Genomic DNA, 21,129 nt, shown 5'->3' on the forward strand with positions numbered 1-21,129 from the left:
AGGTCCAGACCTTGTCACTTTGGTACTTCCTATGTGAAGATAACATGCCATAGGAAATACAAAAATGAATAAAGAAATTTTAATGATTCATTTTCATTTTTCTCACACCCCGACTTGTATAATCAATTGGTCAATAAACATTTATTTGGTGTCTCCTATGTACCAGGCACTGTACTGTATGTACAATGTATGTAAAAGAGATAAAATAATATTCCTGCCCTCAAAGGACTTTCAATCTTATGTGGGCAACAACATGCCATACACATGCAAACATACTTATGTGTATGTGTATTCACACATACATTTACATGTATACATATAAACACGTATATTGAAAAAGCAATATATAAAAGATAAATAAGAAATAACAGAAGGAAGAATTAAGAGGGTTTAGGAAAGTCTTCATGTTAAAAAAATGGTATTTTAGTTGGAACTTAAAAGAATCCAGGTTAGTCAGTAGATGGAGTTAAGAAGGGAGAGTATTCCTGGAAGGTAGGACAAGCACAGAAAATGCCCAGAGCCAAAAGACGTAATGTTTGGTGCAAAGTGAAGTGATCAGAATGAGATTGTTGTGCATAGAGTATATTTTAATGATGATCAACTGTGAAAGAGTTAACTACTCTGATTAGCACAATGAGCCAAGAGAATTTCAAAGAACTCGTGATGAAAAAAAAATGCTTTACTACTCAGAGAGAGAAATGATTTACTCTGAGTGCAAATTGAAGTACAATTTTCTTACTTTATTATTGTTACTTTTTTGTTATATGGCTAATATGGAAATATGCTTTGAATAATTTCCCACATGTAATTGACATTATATTATTTGCCTTCTCTGTGGATTATAGAGAGGTGGGAGCTAGGAAGAAAATTTGAGCCTAAAACATTTTAAAAGAATGTTAAAATTAAATAATAATTTTAAATGAAATAAAATCATAGCTCACTTAAGCATAGTACTTTGACATTCAATGTGTTGTACAGGATATAGTTTTAGATGACAGAAAGAATAAAAATAATACTAAAACTAAAATATGCTAATGTTGTTCTTTTTGTCTATTGTGTTACATCTTTGATGCTCAAACTGTCCATAGTGAGATGACAGTTTCCATTAATTCTACACTTATCAAACCACACCCACATTATTTAGTTAGTTTGAAGCACCATATTTTAAAGACATCAACAAATGAAGTAGAGAAAATAAGATTGTAAAGGGCCCTGAAATGATTCCATATGAGAATCATACAAGGAAAATAGCAATGTTTAGCCTCAAGGAGACTTAGTGGCAGGCAATGATAGCCATGTTCAAGTATTTGAAGGGCTTTCATGTGAAGAGAGATTAAGCTTGTTCTGTTTGGCCCCAAGGGGCAGAACCATCTGCACTGGGTGGAAATCACAGAGAGGCAAAGCTCCCCATATAGAGAATCCATCTTTTCTGAATGGTTTGCTCAGCTGGGATCCCAGGGCCTGCTTATTTCTGGAATTGTACCTTTGATTGCCACTGCTATCTCTCTTAAGTCCATGATCAGCTTGTTCCTCTGCTTCCAGAAAGCCAAATTACGAAAACTGCTTTTCTTTTCTTGGATGATGTCTGCTCTGTAACTATTTCTTTCTGGATTGTATGTCTCTTCTCTTTGTAGTTTCTTCTCCTGCTTGAGTACCTTTGCATTAAAGCAACACTGGCAAAGAGTGGTGGGGTAGGACTCCTGCCCCTGCCTACCTTGTGATCAATCTGGTGAATGTACAAGGTCTTCAACACAACTGTGTCCATCATATGTACTATTTCCCTACAAGCTTTAGCTATTTAAGCCTGACAAATTCATGGACATTTTTTCTTCATCCATTTAAGTCATTCCCTTCTGTTTCAAAAGTAAATAGTATTCAGACTCCTTAAAGGGACCAGAAGATTATTTATATCTTCTTAACACATTTAAAGCCCATCATCTGTCACTTAATCTCATGAGGGTGCGAATTAATTCCCCAACTTCTTACATTTAAAAAAAAGACATCTTTTTTTTCTAATTACCTACATTTCCCAATATAACTCTTCTACTTCCTCCTCCTAGAGACTAATACCTTGAATTTTTAAAAGTTTTAAAAAAAGTTTTGAAAACTTAATAATTCCAAGCATGGCATTATTTTCTACACCAGAAATGGGGAAATTTGTAAAGAAGGGAAGAAAGTGCCTTTTTATATCTGTTCTTTGATAATACACTGATTTAATATAATTCTATGGTATTCAGCTTCTATTTTGTTTTTGGTTCTTCTTTCCATTTAAATCATTGTAGTAATTGCATGTATTGTTATCCTCATTCTGGCTGCTGCATATTATACCACTTCATATATGTCTTCCAAAATTTCTTTGAATTTCACCTATTCATTATTTCTCATAGCACAATAAAATTCCATCTTTAAAATGCTTTTAAAAGGCAGGCTTTATCTTTGTAACAACCAAAAGTTTAGCCAAAAGGGGGGAAAAGTGTCTTCTAGGTGCTTGGTAGGGAACAAATTAAACCCTCAATTGATTAGTTACGCCTTCTGATTTGAAAATCAAGGTTTTGACACCAAGTAACCATCATCCTATTTTTTAAAGGTAATCTCATACAGATAATCGCATGTTCATTGAAAGATTAGTCCGGGGGGTGGAGCCAAGTTAGCAGCTAGAAAGCAGGGACTTGACTAGTGCTTTCCCTCAGGAACCTCCAAACACCCACAAAAATGTCTCTGAACAAATTCTAGAACTGCAGAACCCACAACATATTAGAGGAAAGCAGGACTCCAGACCAGGACAGCCTGGATGGTCGCTGGGTAATGCCTATCAGGCATGGAGTTGGAAGCAGAAAGGAGCAGAGCCCAGCGTGGGTGGCGCCAGGACCAACCAGACTGCGAGCCAGGTGGAACAGGCCCTAGTGCCCTGACTCAATGAGCTGTGGCAGTTACCAGACTTCTCAACCCACAAACACCAAAGAAAACAGAGAAGGTTAGTGGGAAAAGCTGCCGGGACAGAGTGAAAGGAGTTCCCAGTTCAGCCACCACCCCGGGGGCAGCAGAGGTGGTGCAGCTACAGAACTATAGCTGCAGTTGCTTCAGGCCCCAGGCCCACCTGGTGGTGGGAGGAATTAAGTGGCAGATCAGAGCAGGAGCACAGAGCCTGCTTAAGATCTGAATTGCTGTCCAGGTTGGAAGATGTTGCGAGAGGAGGAGCAGTGGTGTGGCAGAGCTTCCTGTGTAGAAATAGCTCTGAAAACAACAGCACATCCCTTGAAGCTTTGAACAAAGTACTCATTACACTACAAGCAGTCATACCCCGACGAAAATCTCAAGGATCAAGTAGTTGGCTGGGAACATGGCCAGGCAGCGAAAACAGACTCAGATTCCCATTCAGACTTTGGAATCTTTCTTTGATGACAAAGAAGACCAAAACATACAGACAGAAGAAATCAACAAAGTCAAAGAGCCTACATCAAAAGCCTCAAAGAAAAACATGAACTAGTCTCAGGCCATGGAAGAACTCAAAAAGGATTTGGAAAAGCAAGTTAGAGAAGTAGAGGAAAAATTGGGAAGAGAAATGAGAGTGACACAAAAAAGCTATGAAAAACAACTCAATGACTGGCTAAAGGAGACCCAAAAAATACTGAAGAAAATAATACCTTAAAAATAGACTAATTCAAATGGCAAAAGAGCTCCAAAAAGCCAATGAGGAGAAGAATGCCTTGAAAGGCAGAATTACCCAAATGGAAAAGGAGGTCCAAAAGACCACTGAAGAAAATACCACCTTAAAAATTATAATGGAGCAAGTGGAAGCTAGTGACTTTACAAGAAATCAAGATATTATAAAACAGAAACAAAGGAATGAAAAATCGAAGACAGTGTCAAACATCTCCTTGGAAAAACCACCAACCTGGAAAATAGATCCAGAGATAATTTAAAAATTATTGGACTAGCTGAAAGCCACATCAAAAAAAGAACCTAAATCTCATCTTTCAAGAAATTATCAAGGAGAACTACCCTGATATTCCAGAGCCAGAGGGCAAAATGGAAATTGAAAGAATTCACCAATTGCCTCCTGCAAAAGATCCCAAAAAGAAAATTCTTGGGAATATTGTCGGCAAATTCCAGAGTTCCCAGATCAAGGAGAAAATACTGCAAGCAGCCAGAAAGAAACAATTTGAGTATTGTGGAAGTGCAATCAGAGTAACACAAGATCTAGCAGCTTCTACATTAAGGGACTGAAGGGCTTGGAATATGATATTCTGAAGGTCAATGGAGCTAGGATTAAAACCAAGAATCACTTACCCAGCAAAACTGAGTATCATGCTCCAAGGCAAAATATGGATTTTCTATAAAATAGAGGACTTTCAAGCTTTCTCAGTGAAAAGACCAGAACTGAATAGAAAATTTGACTTTCAAACACTAGAATCAAGAGAAGCATGAAAAAGTACACAAGAAAGAGAAATCATAAGGGGTGAGTTGAATATGAAGGAATGATATCTAGAAAAATGAAGTCAAATTAAGGGATGAGAGGGAGAAAGGGAGAGATAGAATGGGTTAAATTATCTCACATAAAAGTGGCAAGAAATAGCAATTCTGTTGGGAGGGAAGAGGGGGCAGGTGAGGGGGAATGAGTGAATCTTGCTCTCATGAGATTTGACCTGAGGAGGGAATAACGTACACACTCAATTTCAGTATCTTACCCCACAGGAAAGAAGGAGGAAGGAGATAAAATAAAGGGGTATGATAGAAGGGAGAGCAGATAGGGTGAGGAGGTTATCAAAAGCAAACACTTTTGAAAGGGGACAGGGTCAAGGGAGAAAATTGGATAAAGGGGGATAGGATAGGAAGGAGCAAAATATAGTTAGTCTTTCACAACATGAGTATTTGGAAGGGTTTTGCATAAAGATACACATGTGGCCTATGTTGAACTGCCTGCCTTCTTAGAGAGGGTGGGTGGGGAGGGAAAATAGGAGAAAATTTGGAACTCAAAGTTTTAAAATAAGATGTTAAAATGTTTTTACATGCAACTAGGAAATTAGATACACAGGCAATGGGGCATAGAAATCTATCTTGCCCTACAAGAAAGTAAGGGAAAAGGGGTTGGGAGGAAGTGGGGTGACAGAAGGGAGGGCTGACTGGGGAACAGGGCAATCAGAATATATGACATCTTGTAGTGGGGGGGGAGGATAGAAATGGAGAGAAAATTTGTAATTCAAACTTTTGTGAAAATTAATGCTGAAAACTAAAAATATTAATTAAATAAATAATGATAAAAAAGCAAGATTAGTCCATTTAAGGAATGCTCTGTTTTAAGTAATATGCTAGGTGATATGGAAGATTCAAAACATGGGTTATATTCAGTCACTTGTGGAACTAATGCTCTAGTAAGAATGGATATTTGAATGTATAGAAATAATTATAAAATAAAGTATGATATAATGAAGGTCATATACATGGCATACACACACACACACACACACACACACACACACACACACACAGGTCCAGGATTTCAGAGGAGGGACATATCACCTATCCTATCCTTTTTTAGAAATCAGTTTTTAACTTAGTTGATTAGGAAAGGTATATTGCAAGAAATAACACTAGAACTGAACTTTAATTAATGATTAGAAATTTAATAGATGGAGATAAATAATGAAGCCATTTAATGTGAACTAACAGGCATAAGCCACAATATGGGGAAGTAAAATTTCAAAGCATGTTTAGGAGTATTCATGTGTTGTTTGTCCTTTGGGCTCAAAGATGACAAAAATGACATCATAATGTTGGGGTCAATGTGCAGTGTGTTCAGTTGTGGCTGATTGTACCAATACAGGTCACGCAGAAATAGTCCATGCGAGCAGTATTCACATGGAAGTAAAGTGGATAATAATGCTGGAACATATATATGTTATATTAAAAATGTTATGTGATTATTTGTTGCAAGAGTATAACAAGGGAGAAGGGTAGGAAAAAACAGCAAAATAGTTCAAAAAATTGTTCATTCAAGTATTCATGAAGAAAACAATTCTAGGTATCTGCAACTAATCACTCTAATATAATATCTTGGAAGCAAAAAAATCCATCATATTCCTTTTACTACACATAAATCAAATCAAAAATAGAAACTCAATAAAGTTGAGGTAATGTTGTCCAAAAACTTAATTGGGGTGAAATGTCAAAATTTGGGAACTGCTTTCAGAAAGAAACTATAATAAATATCTATAAACAGCAAAATAAAAAATAGACAATATTAACATAGATCAGAAATGCAAGATAAATGAAAAATAAACCCAATCCAAAAATATCAGCAATATACCTAGATGAATAATTATAAACAGAAGATGAAATGAAGAAGAATTTGCCTTTACTTTGAAGAATCAAAGAACACAACAGGGAAGAAAGTTGCCTAACTAATTTGAAATAACACAATGGCCTTCAGCATCTGATAGGGGCTAAAGTCAAGGTTAATGACATAAATTACTATTCCTTTAATCTACTTCATATAAAATGTATGCTTGCTTTCTTATAGATGATATCTTTTGAATATGCTCATTAAAAGAAAATATATTCTTGTCATGTTTGCTGCTCCCTGACACTACTTTGTAACATTAATTCTTTCAGGTCACTGTGTTACCATTTAGTAAATTAGAACTTGTAGTTTAGTAAGCTAAACTGTTCCCCAGTGGCCTGAAAGAGTTAATGTACCTTCTAATGAGTTTAACAGCTGTCTGACTGATCAAAAAGTGCTGTAAAATCCACATAAATTCCAGCTTCTGGCCATAAGCCATTCCTTTAGAGTGGTTTTTAAGAAAAAAATTTTGTTTTTCTTCAACACCAAGAATGCATTCAGAGTAATGTCTAAATAGAAAGGATGCATCCATTGTTCTAATGTTTTTATGTTCTACTTCTCTAGGCCATCTTAGAAGTTACATTCATTCAGAGATTTGCAGTTCCAGCAACAACCAACTGCTCTTGCTACCCTAACCAGTCCTGACCAGAAGATAAAGCAGATAATAGATACCCTTAGAGCAGTATTTCATACACGGTGAGTAATTGAGAAACATCGCTAGCTAAATTTGCTTGTTGTTGGGCTATAGATGTATGTTAATTTTATGTGATAGTTATACTTTTTCCCTTGCTATCGTGACATACCACCCACTGCTTTTTTGAACAAGTGAAGACTATGAGCCTTCAGATTTTTTTTGTAAAGACCACAATATTTCAATTAGCATCGGCAAATGGAAAAATGAGACCTCCCAAACTAATCCATGCAATGCAATATCTGGCATTATTATTTCCCTATCCTTTCTGAAGTGTTCTAAATATATGAGAAATTAAATTTCAATAGATAAAGTGCAATAATCCATTTAAGAAATATTCTGTTCCTTGCATATAGAGGATATTGATGAGGTAAAAAGACTCACTGCTCAAATTATGGGGTATAAGAAAAACCAGAATATTGATATTATCACTCATGACAAAGAGGTCAAGTGGTTCACAGAAAACATACAATGGTATTTATATTAGTTGCATCAAATTTAAAAAAAATTACATACATTTGTATGTAGGAAAGGGGAAGGGAATAAGCATTTATAAAGTGCCAACAATGTGTCAGGCACTGTGCTAATTGCTTTACAAATATTAATTTGCTTAGTCCTCATAACAACTTTGTGAGTCAAATGTTGTTACCATTTCCATTTTATCACTGAAGAAAATGAGACAAAGACATTAAATGACTAGCCTAGAGTCTCATAGGTAGTAAGTGTCTGAGTCTAAATGTGAACTTAAGTCACCCTGACTTCAGGCACAGCATTCTATCAAATATACTTTGTAGCTGCAATATATATGCAATACATTTTACAACACTTGTACATCTTTTATTTTCTTAATATAAAATATGTTCTCAATATGCTGCAAACATTTATTTTACATGTTTTGGCAAGGAGTTTTCAAAATATTAAGATAATCTTTAATTTTTTCATAAAACCTCAGTTTCATAACTTTGGATATCAGACGTAACTTTGATGTATAGTCCATTTTTCGTGCTTAAACTCTGGCATATTCTGGCATGACCAAAGTTCACTTCAACTCCATCTCCATTTAAGAATTTCTTTAATTCCAGAAAATTTCTCCTTCTCTTTATATCAATGTATTTATCATAGCTCATCATTACTTCATTTGAGAAAAGAAGTCTAGGCCCACTGGAAGTAAAAAAAAAATCCACTTTTTTTTTGCTCACTTGGATGTGTTAAGAGTCTGAAGAAGACTCCTACATATTATAGGCTTACCTGGACTTATGACAATCATTTTGTTATAACCTTGAATTTAAGAGTGATTTTCGTAAGTGAAAATGATTATCTTACAATTACAGTGTTTTTTATTGTTTTGCTCATGACAAGTATTTTTGTTGTTTTATCAAAACATAGCAGATGTTGAATTTTTTTTCCCTTTAAACTTGTCTTCTCAATGTTTCTCCAACTTCGAAATATTCTACACTTCAGAAAAATCAGTAACAATAACATTAACTCCCAACTCCCTCTGAAGGTTTTTTTTTTTCTACAGAGGATTAATTAGGATATATTGTAACAATGACTTTGTTTTTAATTCTTGGTATTATTTTTTTTTCTCTTTTTTGAACTCACTTTTCCTTTGGCATACTACTCATTCTGTTTCATTGTGAGCTTTAATGATCTTTGTGAAATTCATTCTAGGAGTGTCTACACTAAGGTTTTAGTCTCTCATAATCATACACAAGGCTTATAAGTGTCTCTTCACTCCCCTTTGGGGCTAACTCATCACAACTAGCCTACACAATATCAGGTCTAGGTTCCCAAGAAAGGGCAACCACCACAAATTTACAACAAAATCTTTCAGTCTTCTAGGGTTGGTTATGTTATGGGGTATTATGATCCCTCTACTCACCACTTTAGATCATGTTTCTATTAAAAACAAAAAAAAACACACACAGCAACTTAGAATGTGTACAATTAGACTTAAAAAAAATATTAACTAATATATTTGATCTCTTCCTACCCTGTCCTAATTAAATGGAAACAAATATCCAAAGTTCTTGCAAAAATATGCATAATCAAGCAAATTAAATACTTTCATTGGTTGTATGTCATTATGTATTTGAGTACAGCAACTCTATGTCCAGTGGCACGTAACATGACTCACATTTTGTCCTCTGAAATTGTTTTCTTTTGAATTTTTATTGCATTAATCAGAGGTCTAAAGTGTTTCAAGGTTGTTTTTTATTTATAATGTTGTTGTAATGCTGTACATTATTCTGGATTTGATAACTTCATTCAACACTATTTCATACATGTTACATTGGTTTTCTCAAAAAAATTCCATCTCATCATTTATTATGGTGCAATTATATTGCGTTACATTTATTTACCTTAAGTCCTTTAGATATTCTCCAGTAGCCTTTCCTCTTTGTTTCCAGTGTTGTCTTTTGTTTATTTATTTTTGCTACTACAAAAGAACTGCTGTAGTTCAAGTTTGACTGCACAAATTAATAGCTCAATCAATAATGCATTATAATGCTTCATTTCCCATAACCCTTTGAAGAGCTGTCTTTTTCTTGTCTTGTCATCTTTGGCAATCCAATGAGTATGAGATGGAACCTGAGAGTACCTTTAATTTTCATTTCTCCAATTAATGATTTGAGAATTTTTTTAAGATGTGGTTGTTAAAAGTTAACATTTCTTCTTTTGAAAACTGTCTCTTTATTTTTGACCGATTATATACTACTATTGTTTATTTTCAATCATGTCTGATTCTTGACGATGCCATTTGTGATTTTCTGGGTAAAGATGTTGGAGTGGTTTGCCATTTCATTGTCCAGCTCATTTTACAAAAATGGATAAACATGAAATTAAAAAAAAAAAACAGGGTTAAATGACTTTCCCAGGGTCATATAGCTATTGAGTGCCTGAGGCCAGATTTGAACTCACGAAGATATGTCTCACTGATTCTAGGCTTGGCAACCTAACTAATTCACCACCTGGCTCCCCATTATGTACTGCAGTATGTCTTACTCTTATAGATTTGAATCAGCTGCTCATAGATCTTGGATAAGATACTTTCCTAAAATTTTGTGGCAAATCCACACCCTTTCCAAAGTTAATTATTACTTTTTATCTAATTTGAACTGCATTGGCTTTGTTTGAGTGATTTTTTTTGCATTGTATGTGGTGTAACAACAATGTTACTAGCAGCTGCTGTGGGAGCGTAAGACCAATAACACTAGCACACAGTAGAGCTGCTAGTACAGATTCTTTGATCTGATTTTCTAAGGAAAGCAATTTTAAAAGGTTTACAATCTTACTTTAATTAAACATACATATATCATTAACTTAGTTCAGGAAAAAAGTCAACACCCTGAACTTCAAAGAAAACACAAACAGAAATTATATAAATGGAGAAAAATAACACAAATCAACAGACAGGCTTCTAGCTGTCTGACCATGACAATACATATATAGTTACCAGAGAGAGAAGCACCAACATCTGTGTTTTCAAAGTGGGGGGGACTTCTTAACAGCTACCCAGAGTCTCTCTGGCCAAATCACATGAATGCTCTTCCCATGAGTAAGCCCCCTAAGGAAAATGCTAACCTCAGAGCGTATATACTGTGTTTAGGGCCCTGGGTCTTAGTGCCTACTTAGCAAAAGTGTGTAAGCCTGAGACTTAGCATCTACCTAGCAAGAGGGTATGGGAAAGATCTCCAATCACAACTAGCACCACATCATATATATACATATATATATATATATATATATATATATATATATATATATAGTTTCCAATCAATGACTTTTGATTTAAATAAATGCAAGACTGAAAGGCACTTGATTGCCTTAGTGCTGAGAAGCACTCTAAAACAAAGAACAACAAAAAGTTCCACTTTGCTTGACATTACATGTGGTCAGAATTATCCATGTTTTTCTTCTCTGATCCTTTCTATACCTTGTTGAGTCTCTATGTCTTCCACTATGATAGGTGAGAAAACTAATATCTTTCTTGCTACTCTAATTTGTATTAAATCATTTACCCATTTAGAATTTATCTTGGAATACAGTGTGAGATATTGGTTTATTATTTCTACCAAACTTACCAGCTTTCTCATTTCCTCCCAAAATAATGGAACACTATATTTTAAACATAAGCATTCATGTATTATTAAGGTGAAGATAGTAATAATAATAAGTACTTAGATAAGGCAAAGGGAGTGATGATAGATGCATCTCAGTCCACACATAAACCTGAGTCATATTGCATCATCAATAAATTAAAACTTTGCATGGGAAATTGGCCATATCTTTTTGAAATGTGTAAAAAAAAAAACATGTGAGAATCCAGCCAGCATTCCAGTCTGGGAGTTGGCTGGGTGAGAGAAATACCAGAGCAGGAACAGACCCAGGGCAGAAATACTGGCTACAGCCCCAGGCCTCTCAGACCAGGAAGTCTGTCAGAGAACAGAGACTGCAGCTGTGGGAGCAGCTAACCTGGAGGCCTTCAACCAACAATCTAAAAGTTTGAAACTCGCCTTCTTGAACATTCGGGAGCATGATGTCCAGGTAAACAGCTCTCATCTCTCCCTTGAATACTCCCAGAGAATACTACCTCAGGAGAAAGAGAGGAGACAGAAGGGGGCTTCAGTAGTGAGAGAAGTTGGAGAGAGGGCCCTTCTTGTGGTGGCAGAAGGAGACTAGAGCAGAAAGAGAGGGTCCCAGCAGCCCACACTTCAGCAGAACAATGAGAGTAACTAAGCCCTATGGGGGTGGAGCTAACAAACATCAACATGGCTTTGCACAGCCAGGGGAAGTGGCAGATACCAGCACAGAAAACGGGTGAGACCACTCAACATGGCTTTGCACAGCCAGGGGAAGTGGCAGATACCAGCACAGAAAACAGGTGAGACCACTCATGCTGTAGAACAGTCCCAGGGAAGAGGAGATTCCAAGCAGCCAGATCACCCCTCCCCCACACCTCATGAAACCAGAGGCCACAACACATAAAGCTAGATCCCAACACAAGAAACTTGGGACAGAGCCCACTGAGCCCCAGAATCAGAGATCCACTTTAGAAACAGGAGGGGAAAAAAACCATTAAAAAGAACAGAAAGAAGCTTTCAAAGACCATTGATTCCTACCATGGAGACAGGGAATAGAAAAAATACCAATTCAGAAGAAGACAGTATGGACATTACACCCACATCTGAAACCTCAAGGGGGAAAGTTAACTGGTCTCCAGACAAAAAAGCATTCCTGGAAGAACTCAAAGAGGACTTTAAAAACAAAATTAGGGAGGTAAAAGAAAAAATGGAAAAAAAAATCACTGAGGCAAACAAATCATTAAGAAGTAAAATCCGTGAAATGGTTAAGGAGAATCAGACTATAAATGGAGAAAATCCCTCATTGAAAAGTAAAATTAACCAAATGGAAAAGGAGATAGAGAAGATACAGGAAGAAAACAAAACATAAAAAATTAGAATTGGGCAAGTAGAAGCTAATGCCTCTGAGACATCAAGAATCAGTCAAACAAACTCTAAAGAATGAAAAAATAGAAGAAAACACAAAATATTTGATTGGAAAAACAACTGACCTGGAAAACAGATCCAGGAGAGACAATCTAAGAATTATTGGTCTACCTGAAGGTTATGATGAAAAAAGAGCCTGGACAGTATCTTCCATGAGATCCTTAAGGAAAATTCCCCGGAGGTCCTAAAGAAATTTATACACAACCACAGATATATGGATTATATGGTAACTAAACTTGATAGACTTTGCTCTTCTCAACAATACAAGGTTAAAAGACAACTCCAAAGGATTCATGATGGAGAGAGCTATCTACATCCAGAGAAAGAACTATGGAGTCTGAATGCAGATTGAGGCAAACTATTTGCGCTCCTTTATTTTTTTCTCTCTTTTTTTGGTTTTGTTTCTTCCTTCTCCTGCTTCACTTCATTGGCCATAATTATTCTTTACAACTTGATTTGTGTGTAAATAAGTTTAATGTAAAGTTATATGCAGCAGATATATCAGATTCCATGCTGTCTGGGGGAAAGATGGGGCAAGGGGGGCAAAGCAAATCTGGAACTGAAAATCACATGGAACTGAGTGTTGTAAACTAAAAAATAAAAAATCTTAATAAAAAAGAAATGTGTGTAAGGAATATCCATGAATTTGAGGAAACAGCAATGGTAGTCTCTCCCCTACTCTTTCTGGTTCAAGATGTTTACAAAAAAAATTCAGTGAGATGTATGGCTTCTCCTTTGAATAGATGCATTTAATGTTAAATCTAGTACATCCACAATGTGATTTTATCTATCTATCTATCTATCTATCTATCTATCTATCTACTATTCACTATTCACTATCTCTCTTCACTAGATATAATGTGACAGCAACATTGTTCTTCCATTGGTCAAATCCTTAAATTCTCTGCTGTTGAAATCTTCCTCTTCTTAGCTAGTGGTTAGTAATAAAATTTTCATCTTGTGTCTTGTTGTTCAGTCAATTTTTCAGTCATGTTCAATTCTTCAAGACTCCATATGGGATTTCCTTGGCAAAGTGCTGAAATGCTGTTTCCTTCTCCAGCTCATTTTACAGGTGAGGTAAGTGAGGTGTTTAAATGACTTTACCAGGGTCACACAACTAGTAAATGTCTAGGGCCAGATTTTAACTTGGTAAGATTTCTTCCTGACTCCAAGGCCAGCACGCTATCCACTGCATCACCTCAGTGCTGCATCTTCTGTGTATGATACGGAAAATTATGTTTTATACCACAATTTTCTGGGGTCCACATTTCTTCAGTTATACAATCAAAGGTAATATAATTATGTTTTCATATGAATATGACTGAAGTATACTGCATTCATTCCATTAAATTTTTATTTCTGAACTTTGAGACAAATTTATCTTCAGTAATTTCTCTTAGAAATGCAACCAACCTATGCTGTGGATGAGTGAAAAGACTTAAGACTGATTTGACTCTTCAAGTACTTACTCAGAGGGTTATTTATTTTCCAAACAATTCAACTGTCAAGAATCATTTCCATACATTTGAAAAGCCTGACTTCCCTACTAGAAACAGAATTATCTCTAATAGTCCTTGGGGTATGCTGTTTAAGATCTACAAATTTTGTTCTTTTCCTTGAAGTAATATCCATTCTTTTAAATCACAGAGTTAAAGGTACAATGAAAAAGAGCACTGGGATATATCTGTATAGTATAAATTATAGCACCCATCTGGCAGAAATTAATGTCCATATCAATACCATCACAGATGAATTTAAATGTTAGATATTGGAGTTGGATGATGGATTTATCAAAAATTAGATTCTTAGACCCTTGTACAATGGTGAACTATATAATGTATAAGAGATCATTTAGTTCACATTGTTTTCTTTTAAAAGAAGTAAAATGTCATGTCCTAGGTCACAAGCTTAGTTGCTTGAAAAGCCAGAAGAGAAACTGTCTCCTGAATTCCAACTCAATGTGTTATTTCAGTAATAATTTATAATTTTAAAATGCTTAGAAAAAAGTCATTTACTTAAAAAATAAACTTGTTTTTTGTTAAAAAGTCATTCATTTATTTTACCATTCATTTAAAGAAAATTGAGTTTCACATTCTCTCCCTCCATCCAACTCCTTTATTAATTGAGAAAGCAAGCAACATGGTACACTATATACATCTAAAGTTATGCAAAACATATTTCCATGTTAGACATCTTAGAAAAGAAGAAACAAAAGAACAACAACAATAATGAAGAAAGTGGAAAACACTGTACTTCACTCTGCACTCAGAGTCCAACAGATTTTTTTTCTCTCTGGAGGTAGATAGTTCTTTTCATTTTCAGTCCTTTGTCATGGATTATTGTGTTGATCAGAGCATCTAAGTCTTTCACTTTTGATCATTACAATATTGTTGTTACTGTGGATGTTATTCTTCTGGCCATGCTCACTTTACTTTGCATCAATTCATAAAAGTATTCCCAGATTTATCTGAAATTATTAGACTAATCATTTCTTATATTACAATATTATTTCATTATAATCATATACCACAACTTGTTCAGTCATTCTCTGATTTATGGGTTTCACGTCAATTTCTAATTCTTTGCTGCCATAAAAAAGCTACTATAATTTTTTTGTACATATGAGTCCTTTTGTGTTTGATTTATTTGGCACTTTTATTCTGTACGATCTTTCTGGCATTGATATTACTGAATCAAAAGGTAAGCAGAGATTTATAGTTGTTTGTAGTTCTAAAATTTTCTCCATAATGGTTGGAGCAGTTCATAACTCCACCAAAATGCATAGGTGTATCTATTTCTCCAAAACACCACCAACATTTATGCTTTTTTTTTCTTTATGTTAACCAATCTGATAGGTGAAGCTGGTATCTCAGAGTTTTGATTTGCATTTCTCTAATTGTTAAGAATTTAAAGCAGTTTTATTTGACTATTGATAGATTCAATTAATTCTTCTGGAAATTTCCTGTTTATATCTGTTGAACATTTATAAATTGAGGAATAGTTCTTATTTTTTTTTATAAATTTGCCTCAGTTCCCTACATAGTTGAGAAACAAGACCTTTAATAGAGAAATTTGCTGTAAGTACACTGCTCCCACTTCCCTACTTTCCTTCTAATTTTGGTTAGATTTGGCTTTTTCTTAATTGCTTTTAAATTTCATGCAATGAAAATTATCCATTTTACCTCCTGTGATGATTTGAATCTCTTGTTTTGTGCTAAACTCTTCCCTTATCCGTAAATCTGACAGTATATTTTAATGTTTCCCTGATTTGCTTATGATTTCACCCTTTATGTCCAAATCGTGTACCCATTTTGACTTTATCTTGGTATAAGGTGTGTGATGTTGATCTATGCATAATTTACTCCAGAATGCTTTTCAATTGCCCCAGTATTTTTTGTCAAATGATAAATTCTTGCCTCAAAAGGTTATGGCAAGTGGATACAGTGGTGGTACAGTGGATAGAGTGCTAGACTTGGAGTCAGGAATATTTGTCTTCCTGAGTTCAAATCTGGGCTCAAAGAATTACTAGCTGTATGACCCTTGGCAAATCACTTAACCCTATTTGCCTCAGTTTCCTCACCTGTAAAATGAGCTAAAGAAGGAAATGGTAAAACACCTTAGCATCTTTGACAACAAAATCTGTAATGGGCTCACAAAAAACTAGACCTGAATGAAAAACAACAAAAATTGCTATTGTCATTTGCTACTACATAGTATGTACTTAAACTATTTCACTTACGTAGCACTATATTTTAGCCAAGCAGATTGTTTTCATAATTACCTCTTTGTAATATCATTTTAAATCTGGTGTTCCCAGGCCACGTTCTCTCATTTTTGAAAAATTAATTCCCTTGATATTCTTGACCTTTGTTCTGCCTGATAAATTTTGTTATTGTTTTTTCCTAGTTCTATAAAATAGTTTTGGTAGTTTAATTGGTGTGGTATCAAATAAGTCAACTAACTTAGGTAACATAAGTAAAACTGCCATTTTTATATTTACTTGGCCTATCCATGAACAATTAACATTTCTCCATTTGTTTAACTCTGCCTATCTGTGTGAAAACGGTTTTTCAGTTTGTTCATTTAGTTCCTGTCTTTGTCTCAGCATGTAGACTCTCAAATATTTAATATTGTCTGCCACTATTTTAAGGGGAATTTCTCTTCCTATCTCTTCCTACTGTGTTTTGTGGTAATATATAGAAATGCTAATGATTTATGTGCATTTATTTTATATCCTGAAACTTTTATAAAGTTCTTAATTGTTTCAACTGATTTATTTTTCATTGATAGGATTTTCTAAATATGCCATCATATCAACTGCAAAGAGAGATTATTTTGTTTATTTATTGCCTATCCTTATTCTTTAAATTTATTTTTCTTCTCTTTTTGCTACAACTAGAATTACTTGTATAATACTGAATAGTAGTTGTGATAATGCAAATTCTTGCTTACTTGGTCATCTTATTGGGAAAGTTTCTACTCATTATATGTAATACTTGCTCTTGGATATAGATTGATACTAATTTTCATTTTAAGAAAAAACTTCATTTATTTCTATGCTTTCTAGTGCTTTTAATAAGAATAGATGTCGTATTGTCTCAAAAGCTTCTTCTGTATTTGTTGATAAAATTCTACTATCTTTGTTGTTTTGTTATTAGTATAGTCGATTGTTCATATAGTTTTCCTAATATTAAACCAGCCCTGCATTCCTAGTTTATAAACCACTAGTCATAATGTATGGTTTGTGATATATTGCTGTGGTCTCCATATTAACATTTTACTTAAAAATTTTCAATTAATATTCTTTAAGGAAGGTAGTGTATAGTATACTTTCTCTATTTGATTCTCTTTGGTTAAGCATCAAACCATATTTGTGTCATAGAAGTCATTTGGTAGAAATCCTTCTTTAGCTATTTTAAAAAATAGTTTATGTAGTATTAGAATTAATTGTTCTTTAAATGTTTCATAGAATTCACTTGTAAATCCATCTGACCCAGGTTTTTTTTTTTTTTACTTAGGAAGCTCATTTATGGCTTGCTCAATGTCTTTTTCTTAAATAGCGTTATTTAAGTACTTAAGCAGAATATTCAGTTTAGTTTTGGTCACTACCACTTTGAGAAGGATATTGATAAATTGCAATCTCTTGAGGAGATAATACTTGATAATGAAGGGACTTGAATCCATTTCATATAAGAATAGTTGCTTTAACTAGAGATATTTCACATGGAGAAGAAAAGATTCAGGAGGGCATAATGTTTATCAATAAATATTCAAATTACTATAATGCAGAAAAAGAGATTTGTCTTATTTGGTTTGATACCAGAGGGTGGAATGAAACCAATGAATGGATGTGGCAAAGGGGTAAATTTAGGTAGGATATAGGTGTGGGGTGGGAGCAAATATACAAACTTCTAATGTAGAAAAACTTACAAAAGAAAAGAATGTGTTTGCCAGTGAAGTAGTGAACTTCTCCATTTGGATGGAGCACAATCTGGATGACCATTTGTCAAGTATATGATAATAGGAATCCCTTTTTGGAAATACGTTTAATTGGTTGATAGATGAAATTCTGTGATTCAGTGAAATCATGGTGAATAGATGTGAGAAAGCTTTTTTTTTTTTTCTTAAGGATATAGTGATGTTCCTTTCAAGAGAAGAATGCACTCACCTACTAGTTCCTCTAGCTGGTAAATGGATTATGAACACAACCACCAATTGAGTTCCAAGCTCAGCAGTTGATTCAAGAGAATGACTTGTCTATATTGCCAAAATTTTAGTGAGAAGCATACTACTTTTAGAAACATACTAGAAAGATTTCAACTTCCTAAAAATAGTACCTTCATTATTTGTTGAATATTTAAAATATCATAACATATACATCACAGAGTGGCTTTTAAATCACAGCAGCTATGATTTTTAATAGTATATTCACACGCAAATGATGTGGGCTTACAGTTGCTTCTATACACACACACAGCCACACACAAAAATGACATGGGCTTAGAGTTGTGTAGTTGCTTCTGGAAATTTTGCTTCAGTCTAAGTAAAGCACCAACACCATTTGTTTTTTTGTTCTTTGTTTTTTTCCAAATCAGATTATGACCCAGATGTACCTACAAGATGAAACATTCCTTTATATGTTTTGAAATATAAATGAAGAAAGGAACAGGGCTGGTCACATAGGAAATAAATGCCATCCAGAGGGCAAAGTACTTTGAAAAGGAACTTAACTAGCTACTGCTATTTTTCAACACTTTGAACAACTCATTAACTTACAGACTACTTTGCAAAAGGTTGTAAATGGTCAAACTAATACCTCTCGGTGTAGATATTTTTTCTTTGCTTTATATACACAATATTTGTCTCCACAGGAATGAAAACACATCATTGATTTTTACTTTTATCTATGTTATTTGTAAAGCTTCCAAGAAGTAGGATATTCAACTAAATTTCTTCTTTCTCACATACTTTTTCTCAATAGAAAAGTTCATTTGTTTTAGCTTGTCTTATACTTCTCAATATGATATGAAAATTAATTTTGAAAATACAAAATACATACTATGAAATGCAGATTATGTGAATGTAAATTAACAATGAAAATACTATATTGTAATATGTGATATAATATAGCATGCTACAATAGAAACATGACAATATATAACCAATATAATCCAGAATATATTAGTAAGATATACAAGCAGCATGACATTCAAGTAAATAAGTATTTATTAAACCCTGATTGTGTGTCTGCACTGTGCTAAACTATGGGATCATAAAGAAATTTTAAGACTTCCCCTGCCCTAAAGGAACTAACAATTTAGTGGTCTTAAAACCATGTTAATAACTATGTACAAATAACATATATACAGAATAAATTGAAAACAATCATAGTGGGAAGCCAATAATGTTAATGAGAACCGAGAAAAGCTTCTTGAAAAAGGTGAGATTTTAAGTGATGCTTGAATGAAGTAAAGGAAACCAGGAAGAGGGATAAGGAAGATGAAAATTCTGAATTTGTGAGAACCAACCAGTAAAAATGCCTAGGGTAAAGAGATGGTGTCTCTAGTGAAAGAATAGCAAGGAGGCCAGAGTCACTCACTGGCTTGTAATCCCTCTCTGGATAGAGCACTAAAATGAGCTGAAGTAGTTTCTCCCCAAGAGCTCCCTACTTTAATGATTGGTTGGTTATTGTCCTTCATTCTAGAAGAGGACCAAAATGACATCACTATGCTAGACTCAAGGTTCATAGGTCTGACTGTGGCTGATCCTTCCAATACAAGCTCAGAATCCTCTACCATAGGTTGGCCACAAATAGTCTGCATGAACACTTGGCGTGGACATTCTAAATTTGTGCATCCTGCATTTCCTTTGAGCTGTTTCAGTTCTGCTTTGCTCATAGAGCACAGCACCTTCTCTGATGTGAGAATGCCATGCTGAATGGTCCTGTGCCAATGTCTCCCATGTCACACAATCAGTTCCAAAGTTCTTGAGAGAGACCTTGAGAGTGTCCTGGTATCACTTCTTCTGACCACCATGTAAACCCTTGCCCTGTGTGGGTTCTACATAAGATAGTCCTTTTGGCAAGCATATATTTTACATTAGAATTACATGGCCAGCCCATTGGAGTTGTGCTATCTGAAGCAGTGTTTGAATGCTTGGCAGTTTAGCTTCAGTAACGATGTCAGTGTCTGGTACCTTATCCTCTCAGGTGATCTTCAGAATCTTCCTAAGAAAATTCAAATGGAAGCAATTCAGTTTCCTGGCATGGTTCTGGTAGACTGTCTAGGTTTCACAAGCATACGACAATGAGGTCAGCACAACGGCTCTGTAGAACTTTAGTTTGATAATCAGTCTAATACTTCTTCTCTCCCATACTTTTCTTCAGAGATTCCCAAACACTGAGCTACCTCTGGCAATGCATGTGTCAACCTCATTATTAATGTGTCCATCCCTGGAAAGTACACTACCAAGGTAAGTGAACTTATCCGTAGCATTCAAAACTTCTCCATTTGCTGTAATCAATGGTTCCACCTGTGGATGGTGTGGTGGTGGCTGATGAAGCACCTGTGTTTTCTTGGTGTTAATTATTAGGCCAAAATTAGCACAAGTCGCAGAGAAGCGATCCATACTTCATTGCATTTCAGCTTCAGAGGCCACACTGAGTGCAAAATCATCTGCAGTGTATAGCACTGCATTTGCTCATCTGGGTCAGAACACCTTTAACTCTAAGACTGGTTTGATGAAAATGATGGGGAAATTCAGAAGCTGCTAAATGAAAAATGAGACCTCTGCAGGGTTTACCAGGAGGATAGTTTATCCATCTCTAATAAGGCAGCGTCTAATTCCATCAAAAGTAAAGTACAAGAAAAGCTTAGAGAGATGCAGAATTCTTGGCTTTGTGAGAAGGCAGATGAAATTCAATTTTATGCTGATGGTAAAAATCCAAAGTTCTTTTATGATGCCTTGAATGCTATTTATGGGCCAAAGACCTATGGTGCATCTCAACTACTCTGTGCTGACAGAGCCACATTAAATTAGTGATAAGGACATGATCCTAGAGAGAAGGGCTGAACACTTGCATAGTTTTC

Source organism: Trichosurus vulpecula, chromosome 7 (assembly GCF_011100635.1).
Source record: "Trichosurus vulpecula isolate mTriVul1 chromosome 7, mTriVul1.pri, whole genome shotgun sequence".
NCBI lineage: Eukaryota > Metazoa > Chordata > Mammalia > Diprotodontia > Phalangeridae > Trichosurus > Trichosurus vulpecula.